The 9,909-nt window shown below is 42.9% G+C and overlaps 1 long non-coding RNA gene across 1 annotated transcript; it reads left to right on the forward strand.

Annotated features, from left to right (window-relative positions):
- The first annotated feature begins 1,494 nt into the window (after nucleotides 1–1,494).
- Nucleotides 1,495–8,819, forward strand: LOC133481754 (uncharacterized). Its single transcript, XR_009789597.1, has 3 exons — nucleotides 1,495–1,731; nucleotides 1,826–1,907; nucleotides 8,296–8,819. It is a non-coding gene; the product is annotated as an uncharacterized LOC133481754 (long non-coding RNA).
- The last annotated feature ends 1,090 nt before the right edge of the window (nucleotides 8,820–9,909 follow it).

The following is a 9,909-nucleotide window of genomic DNA, read 5'->3' on the forward strand; positions in this document are numbered from 1 at the left end:
ACTGCCATGAAACATCTAATTTGGTCCACTTGGGAGCAAAAATCTGAATTGTGTCACTTGAACCGTGGTAAAAGTGTAAATCCAGCCTAAAATTGAAGGTAATTTGGGTAATTTAAAATATAAAAGCTTAATGTCATATCAGCTCTGTCTTGCTGTTGTCATGCAAATTGAGAAATCGCTTTTTGTTGTTTGTCTCACTTCGTTGGTCTTCTCGGATCAACATGAGTTTTGACCTCTCTGGCTGTCCTTTCTCTCCTTGCTTAAGTTTGCACAGCGGTTTGAATATAATAGTTTCTCGTTGCCATAGAAACCAGATCTCAGTGCTGCTGTTTTCCTTGTCTTTTGTTCTCTCTACAGGAGAATGACAGTTGAATCCTAACTCTGTGCCCTCTCTTCATTTCATCTATCCTCACAGCTCTCGTCACTTCCATCTCTGATCCTCTTTTCCTCTTCCACTGTTTTCATTTTTCCTTTTCTTACACCCTCGGCCGCCTTGCTTCTCCAAGCTTAATCCGTGCTTGCTGAGCTGCTGAGTGCTGCACATGCAGAACACGGGGTCACTATGAGTTTATGCTCGTATTTACATTGCTTGCTGCTGTCAGATCGGAGGAATGTGGCTTGGCTGAAATACAATTATCATATGACAAATGAGGCACATTTCCTTCGTACACTCCTGACATCCCTTCTGAATTGCCTCAATACAGTTGCCCATGCTATTGTTATATGGATGGCTCCAGCATCCACAACTGCCTGATAGCCTTCTCGTCGCTAAAGTTTTAGGGGCAACTTTGAACGTTCTCTTCAGCAGCACATAATGTATCATCAAAGCTGGGATTAAAAGTGATTTTTTTTCTTCTGTCTTTTTTCATGGTCGTAGCTGTTGGAAGAGTTGAGCTGGAAGATTTAAGCTTATTAGTTTAAAGAACAGGGGAAGGGAGTTTTGAACGAATGTACGGCAGACTTCAAAGATGGCTTAATCTCTGAGTACACATGCCCTATACAGGCTATTTATACTGAGAAGCCATGTTTCTTCCAAAAGACTTCCTCTTACGACTCTATAACCGCATTTTGGGTTTTATTATTGCCACTGTGTCTAGACAGACGAGACTTCCCCACTGAGTATTTCCCCCTTTCTAGTAATCAAAGTGCCTACGGTGGATATAAAAAGTCTACACACCTCTGTTCAAATGCCAGGCTTTTGTGATATAAAAAAAAATGAGAGCGAGATCAACCATTTCAAAACCTTTTTCACCATTAATGTGAAATATAACCTGTACAACTCAATTGAAAAAAAATACACAACAGGAAGTAAAACTAAAGAACTGAGATAACGTGGGTGCACACTCTTAGAACTGAGGAGGAGGCTGTATTCGCATGAACCAATCACATTCAAACTCATGTTAAATGGGAGCCAGCACACACATCCCTCCAAAATTGATGAAAAAACGAGAAGAACATTGGTCACGTAGGCTGCCAAGAGGCCAACAGCAACATTCAATGAGCAGCTAGCCCATTTATGGCAAATACAGGCTGTTAAGTACATGTGACAACAATCTCTCACCTCACACGAAAGCTCTCAGTCTCATGAGCAGGAGAAGTGTGCGCCGACCTTTCCTGTAGAGAGCCTCTATGTTGTCGCTCCAGTCCAGTGTGTTTATGTGGACACCGAGGTACTTATGCTGAAGGTTGAGGCTCTTTCAATGTCTGTTCCATGGATGTTCAGTACAGGTGGTGAGTGACGCCGCCTGCTAAAATCCACCACTAGCTCCTGATTTTTTCAATGTTGATATGGAGGCGTTTTTTTTCTCGCACCATTTCAATGCAGAGGTTCTCTGTACTCCTGGCCGTCTCCATCAGTGATGAGGCCTACAATGGCAGAGTCAGAGGAGAATTTCTTCATGTGACAGGTAGGAGTGTTGTAGCTGGAAGTCCATTGTGTGGAGGGTAAACAGGAAAGGAGCTAGGATAGTTCCATGCGGGGCTCCAGAAAAGCATGTCAGACTTGAAGTCCTGCATCCTAACATACTGTAGTCGGTTGGTGAGGTAGTCTGTAATACAAGCTGTTAGGTCATGGGTCACCCCTGCACCCTCCAGCAGGTTGCGTTGAATAGTGTTCAAACATTGGAGAAAACAGAGAATGTTATCCTCACAATGCTCCCAGCCATCTCCAGGTGGCATCCTCTACGTCGATGCTAGGCCAATAGGCAAACTGAAGCAGGTCAATCAAGGCACTCACAAGGGGCGCAGGTGGAACAAACTTTCTAGGGTCTACATCAGATGAGAGGTCAACACCACTGGCCTATAGTTGGTGAGCTCCTTAGGGTAGTGGGTCTTTGCTACTAGAACCAGGCAGGATGTTTTCTCCAGTTGAGGGACTCTACCCAGCTTCAGGCTCAGGTTGAACATGTGCTGGATGATTCCACAGCTGATCCGCTCAGGATTTGAGGAGCTTGGAACCAATGCTATCTGGAACTGCTTGCTTTTCTCTCCTTCATCCTCGCCATCTGACTTCTCACCTGGGTGGTTGTAACCAATGTTTGGGAGTAGCTAATTACAAACTTTGTACATGTAACAAGATTATGTAATTTAATTGCTCAATTAATGTAATCAATCATAGTCCATTACATTACTGGGAGAAAAATGTATCATTAAATTACAGTTGCTTTTGGCAATTTACATCCATCCATCTGTCCATTTTCCATACAACATATCCTCACTAGTGTCTATCTCAACTGACTCTGGGCGAGAAGCGGGGTACATTTATATCATCAGCCATTTCCATCCATTTTCTACCACTCTTATACTGTTCAGGGTCAGGGTGAGCTGGAGCCTACCCCAGGTGCCTTTGGGCAATTGGCAGAGGACCTACCTTGTTCAAGAGGCAGCTATACAGTAGAATTCACCTTTTACAAATGATGTGTGTGCTAACAAAAAACCTCGTTAAAAGCGAAAATCTTGGGATGTTGGAAGTGTGCGAAATGGTCTACATGTACAGTGGCTGTATTTGCAATGCTGTGTGTGGCAAACGGCCACCTTTGATCGCCCCCTTCATAGTCCATTTCAAAAGAAAAGTGTGTGTGCTGGAGGGGAAGGGAAAACGTTTTAGAAGAAGATGGAGGGAAGAAAGAGGGAAGCATTGAAGTGTGAAGACTGCATCTTTCTTCCACTGTCTTTCATCACTCTAAGAAGGCTATTATGTCTGTGGAAAGTGGTCGAACAAGCAGACATTTGCTCACTCCCTTTCCCCAGTTTCTTAATATAGGAAGTTGGTTCCCACACACCGAACAATACGTTAGCCAAGCGGAGCAGTATTGTTTGAGGGGAGGATTTGGTCATCCTGAAACTACACAGACTTTAGAGGAGCTACTTATGACTGCGGGAGACATAGACGCCCCATCGTCCCCAGTGGGGTACAACCATTATGGCTTCAACAGGACTAAAGTCCACTAGCTGAACGACAGTCCACATTAAACAGTATAAAGAATAGATTTAAACCTCAGAGATGTGTTACAATTCATGTGACATACATATCTATATTATTGTAGCCTATCGTATAATATTAAAGAGCTCTTAAAGCATCAATTAATAGTTGTTTTACTTAAATAGACTGGAACTTACAGTATTTCAGAGTGGCTTGAACCTCATGGCGAAGGGGGTAACTGTGGTAACCCTGGCTTAAGTGGTCTATGATATTGGTGGACCAACACCATCATTTTGATTAATTGTTACAAGGGAAGAATTGCTTTATAAAGTTTCAAAATCACATTTTTCCATTTCTGCACTCTAGATGACACAGCACCTTTGTCAGTGGACTAATTCCTGGCACACCGATAACGGTGATGCACGAAATACAGTGAGTGACGGCAGCACACCAGAACGTTAGGTGGCAAATCAGTATTGTATGGAGCACGGTGGAATAATGGTTATAAACATTCCAGAGGGTCTGGGTTGAAATCTTAGCTGAGGCCCTCCTGTGTTGCGTGGGTAGTCCGTCTTCCACATTCCGAAAACATGCATGTTAGGTTAACTGAAAACTAAATTAACTCTAAATCGGTGTGAATGTAGCATATTTTTCAGACTATAAAGCGCGCTTAAAATCCTCAAATTTTCTCAAAAATCGACAATGCGCCGTATGTATGAATTCTGGTTGTGCTTACTGACCCCGGACCGATTTTATGTGGTACACGGCGCTCAAAAATGTGTCCAAATGTTTTAGTATGACTTTGGTAAGCTACGAAGCCGGATTGTCGGAGCATTACGGCGAACGTAGTGAGGAGCCTCGCGGAGTAATACTTACTGTGCTTCAACATAATGGTGTGTGTACAAGTGACTTATCTGACAGTTTTGTTTCGCCTAATGCGCCTTATAATCCGGTGCGTTTTATAGTCTAAAAATCCGGTAGTCCATGGTGTGCCCCGCCTTTCACCCTAAATCAGATGGGATAAATGGATGAATGCAAGGTATGATCTTGTTGAAAACAAAACTATTCATTCAGATAGTGAATACTATTAACATACAACCTATTGTCAGGTCCAAAATTATGCGGTAAATGCAATATGAGCCTGATTAAAAACAACCCCACTACCCCCCAAAAATTGTCAGATGGATTTAATCTGCTAAAGTAAGTAATTCACAAGTAAAACGTTTTGATGTTATTTCAGGACCTCCAGCTACTGCCCTAGCTATAAATTAGCTGTATTTAAAACTCTACTTCAATTGGCAAAAAAGCAAACAAACAAGTAAAAATCTGTTGGCTACAGAAAGAAAGGAACCTTCATTTAAAAGAATGTTGTTAGCAGCGACAAAACAAATCAGTGTTACAAAGTGGATTATAACATATTAGCGTCCAGAGCTGGAGTACACTACACACAAATTAAACTAGACCTTCCTCCACTCCTTACTAAAAACATAGTCAAAAAACATACTGAACAATTGTGCTAGCTGGATGCACGCTGTGAGAAAATCACTATCTTCTTCTTCTTCTTCTTTTCCTTTCGGCTTGTCCCTGTAGGGGTCGCCACAGCGCGTCATCCTTTTCTATGTAAGCCTATCTCCTGCATCCTCTCGAACACCAACTGCCCTCATGTCTTCCCTCACGACATCCATCAACCTTCTCTTTGGTCTTCCTCTAGCTCTCTTGCCTGGCAGCTCCATCCTCATCATCCTTCTACCAATATACTCACTATTTCCCCTCTGGATGTGTCCAAACCATTGAAGTCTGCTCTCTCTAACTTTGTCTCCAAAACATCGAAGCTCGGCTGTCCCTCTGATGAGCTCATTTCTAATTTTATCCAACCTGGCCACTCCGAGAGCGAACCTCAACATCTTCATTTCCGCCACCTCCAGCTCTGCTTCCTGTTGTCTCTTCAGTGCCACTGTCCCTAATCTGTACATCATGGCTGGCCTCACCACTGTTTTATGAACTTTGCCCCTCATCCTAGCAGAGACTCGTCTGTCACATACCTGACACCTTCCTCCACCCGTTCCAACCTGCTTGGACCCGTTTCTTTACTCCTGACCACAGTCACCATTGCTCTGGATGGTTGACCCCAAGTATTTCAATTCCTCCACCCTTGCTATCTCTTCTCCCTCTAGCCTCACTCTTCCCCCACCAGTCCTCTCATTCATGCACATATATTCTGTCTTACTTCGGCTAATCTTCATTCCTCTGCTTTCCAGTGCATGCCTCCATCTTTCTAACTGTTCCTCCACCTCACAGTCATCTGCAAACATCATGGTCCACGGGGATTCCAGTCTAACCTCATCTGTCAGCCTATCCATCACCACTGCAAACAGGAAGGGGCTCAGGGCTGATCCCTGATGCAGTCTCGCCTCCACCTTAAATTCGTCTGTCACACCGACAGCACACCTCACTGCTGTTCTGCTGCCCTCGTACATGTCCTGTATTATTCTAACATACTTCTCTGCCACTTCAGACTTCCGCATGCAGTACCACAGTTCCTCTCTGGGTACTCTGTCAGAGGCTTTCTCTAGATCTACAAAGACACAATATAGCTCCTTCTGACCTTCTCTGTACTTTTCCATCAACATCCTCAAGGCAAATAATGCATCTGTGGTACTCTTTCTTGGCATGAAACCATACTGTTGCTCGCAAATACTCACTTCTGTCCGGAGTCTAGCCTCCACTACTCTTTCCCATAACTTCATTGTGTGGCTCATCAACTTTATTCTTCTATAGTTCCCACAGCTCTGCACATCACCCTTGTTCTTAAAAATGGGCACCAGCACACTTTTCCTCTATTCCTCAGGCATCTTCTCACGCGCTAGAATTCTATTGAACAAGCTGGTCAAAAACTCCACAGCCACCTTTCCTAGATGCTTCCATACCTCCACAGGAATGTCATCAGGACCAAATGCCTTTCCATTTTTCATCATCTTTAATGCCTTTCTAACTTCCCCCTTTCTAATTACTGCCACTTCCTGGTCCACCTTCCTGGTTCTACTCTCCCTTCTCTCGCATTTTCCTCATTCATCAACTCCTCATAGTATTCTTTCCATCTATCCAGCACACCACTGGTACCAATCTACATATTTCCATCTCTATCCTTAATCACGCTAACCTGCTGCACATACTTCCCATCTCTATCCCTCTGTCTGGCCAGCCTGTATAGATCCTTTACTCCTTCTTTAGTGTCCAACCTGGCATACATGTCATCATATGCCTCTTGTTTGGCCTTTGCCACCTCTACCAATACAATAATATTCTTAATTTCTTAAAATCTGTCTGGACGTTGTTGGCCTCACAGACTCACCAAACTCCTCCCACTCCAGAACGTATGTTAGTATGTCACTTAAAGCATTACCTGTACTGAAAATAAAGATTTTATGATGGCACCAGCTTGACCCTTTGTATAAGCATAATGGTGATAAACATTTCCAAATTGGAACTAATCACTATTCAGTCAGCATCACTGATTGTGTTTGACTTTGAAGGCCCGATTTTGTGATATCTATCAAAAAGTATCCTGACCAATTATTTTTTGGTGTGCGGTGTGTTAAGAGTGATTTTGGTTTGAGAGTTACATACTGTAAATGGCTATTGTAATCCTCTGCAACACAAACTGATAGATCTTTAGTCAAGAATATTGTGAAATGCAATTCTCTCTGTTTTTCCTCCTCCCTACACACGCTCAAGCTACAGCACATTCAAAACTACAATACATAATGTATATGCCTTTCATTCATTGGGTCACTGTAGCGCTCACTCGAAACCTTACAAAATCTTGCCTTTCAATGAAAATTCTTGACTTTCCCTACGTTTCAAAAAAAAAAGGAAAAAAACACGAGTGTTCAATGTAAAGGGATTATGTGTAAAAGTAACACAAAAGGTCTTTTCAGGATAAAATTGTGAGACATGAGCTCAGCGTCCCTTTCACACAAACAGCTAGATAAAAGCCAAAGTCAGCCAAAAGTAAACTAGTGGTTAAATTGTGGCAGGAAATTGCAGATGCTATCTGCCAATTGTAAGAGAGAAAAAACTCACTTTTCATCTCACGATCCCGCCCACCTTTTTTTTCTCTCTCGCCTGTGATCTTTTATTTTCTTCTCGCCGCAACAGCATTCAGCAAGGTATGCGACTCTTTTCAAAGCACCAAGTAGGGGGTCCCAGCACCACTCTCTGCACAAGTGCCGCCCCCCATCCTGGCTCAACCAACCCCCACTGCCAGCTCTACCCCGCCACACCTCAAATACGGGACGACAGTAAATGACCATGACTTTGAGTCTGTGGGAGTTTGTGGCCTCAACAGCTGTCTTACTATGCTAATGCTAAAAGTAAGGGGCCGCATAGGGGGCGCATAGGGACCCAATGCATCGGTCACGCGATGCAAGGCGGGTGCTGTCGGAGTATAAAGAGGCCTGAACCATTACTCTGGAGATGAAATTGAAACTTGATTTTGGTGTTGCAATGTTAGTTTCTTTGTAAGAGTTAATACAATCTTAGAAATTTTGAAGGCTTCCCATTTACCTAAAATCTACAACAATGGCTGTTCACTCAAATGTGTATGTCCCACAAATCTGTGGTTGAGCGTTTGAATCTCGGCACCGGACCAAGCCAACATGCGTGTCTTTGGAGGAAGCTGGAGTACAGTAACGTATGCGCGATAACATGTTCACAGAAAAGACACTCACCTCACAGGCAGTAAATAATCTTCCCGCTACACGTTGGTCACCACAGCCACATGTCAATTCTTTAAGTTATATTGCACTTCTCAATGTTATGTTCCTGTTTTCCCTGCCTTTCCGTTCACTTTCTTTTTTTTTTTGTCTCAACAGTCAACTGAGAGTGCTGGCGGCCAAGAGCTTCCATATTGCACCTGTGGGCTCAGTTCCCGTGGAAAGAAGGTGCTGGATTATTACGTCAGCTTGCTTGTCACCACTTTTGCCATGAGTTATTTCATCCGTCCGTTTCTTTCCAGCGTCCTTGTTTTCAGTCCGCAACTTCTCATAGTACCGCCGTGTTTTTGTTTTGTTTTGTTTTCTCTATTTTGTGGAAGTTAGAGCCAGTCCAGTGCTTTTTATGTCATTCCGTTTGTATGTAGGAGTAGAATTTGCTCTCTCTTTTTTTGTGTGTGTGTGCTTCCTCTTTCTACTGTAGGTCTTTAGAACCAGTTTTTTAAAAATTATTATTATTTTTATTTTTTTATTAGTTTTTATTTTTTTAGAGAGGTACCTCCCTTGCTCTGTGGTTCCGTCCATGTCCCTTCATTGTTTTGAGTTGTTGTGTCTGCCTTGGGATCCACATTACGGCTGAAGCCGACCTTTACCCTCTGTATAATGCAGTGCAGTCCTACACCCAAGCAGACAATAACCACGTTACTAAAACATATTGTAAAATAAAAAATTCTATTCAAAAGGCGTAACTTTTCGTACTGTTCTTCAACTGATTTGTATTCGATTATGAAGGTGTAGCTCATCCTTATTTACAGATTTTAATTAGCCCCATGATTTATTGTTAACCATTCTTGGGTCCCTTGAAAGGTGTTACATAACTCTGGGTTATTATTTTATCATTTAATTAAATTACTAATGTTTTGACCAGTGAACATATGATGTGCAACATGTTAAAATGTGTCAATGCTGTTTGAGGAGACTGTGGAAAAAACACATTTTAGCAATTTATATTATATCAGGGCGGCACGATGGATGACTGGTTAGAGCGTCTGCATCACAGTTCTGAGGACCGGGGTTCAATTCCCGGCCCCGCCTGTGTGGAGTTTGCATGTTCTCCCCGTGCCTGCGTGGGTTTTCTCCGGGCACGCCGGTTTCCTCCCACATCCCCAAAACATGCATGGTAGGTTCAATGAAGACTCTAACTTGCCCTTAGGTGTTTATGTGATTGCAAATGGTTGTTTGTTTATGTGTGCCCTGTGATTGGCTTGCATCCAATTCAGGGTGTACCCCGCCTCCTGCCCGATGATAGCTGGGATTGGCTCCAGCACTCCCGCAACCCTTGTGAGGATAAGCGGCTCAGAAAATGGATGGATGGATATTACATCAGAACTTAAGTATTTTAATAATATATTATTTGTATTGGAAACTCAAGTCATCTTATTGAGAAAAAGGAAAACTTTTTGTCTTTCATTTTATGAACCAATGATTAGATATGACATACTGTACTGTAATGTCTCAACATTGTCTCAACACAATCTGAGCTCCCAAAGCAAATGTATTGACAAATACTTGTAGCTTTGTCGAAAACTCCATTGCTCAACAAACACATCTTCTCTTTGATACAGTTCCCTCCTCTCAGAGAGTTTTCTTTACCAGAGGGAGGTTGGCTCTCCTGCAGTTTTGCAGCTGCTTCCTCACCATTTGTCAAGGGGGCCGATAAAACCCTATTATATGTCTGCGGGAGGGCCACGTTCAGACTGTTGGACTGTCTCACAA

The sequence above is a fragment of the Phyllopteryx taeniolatus genome, chromosome 8, assembly GCF_024500385.1.
Source record: "Phyllopteryx taeniolatus isolate TA_2022b chromosome 8, UOR_Ptae_1.2, whole genome shotgun sequence".
Lineage (NCBI taxonomy): Eukaryota > Metazoa > Chordata > Actinopteri > Syngnathiformes > Syngnathidae > Phyllopteryx > Phyllopteryx taeniolatus.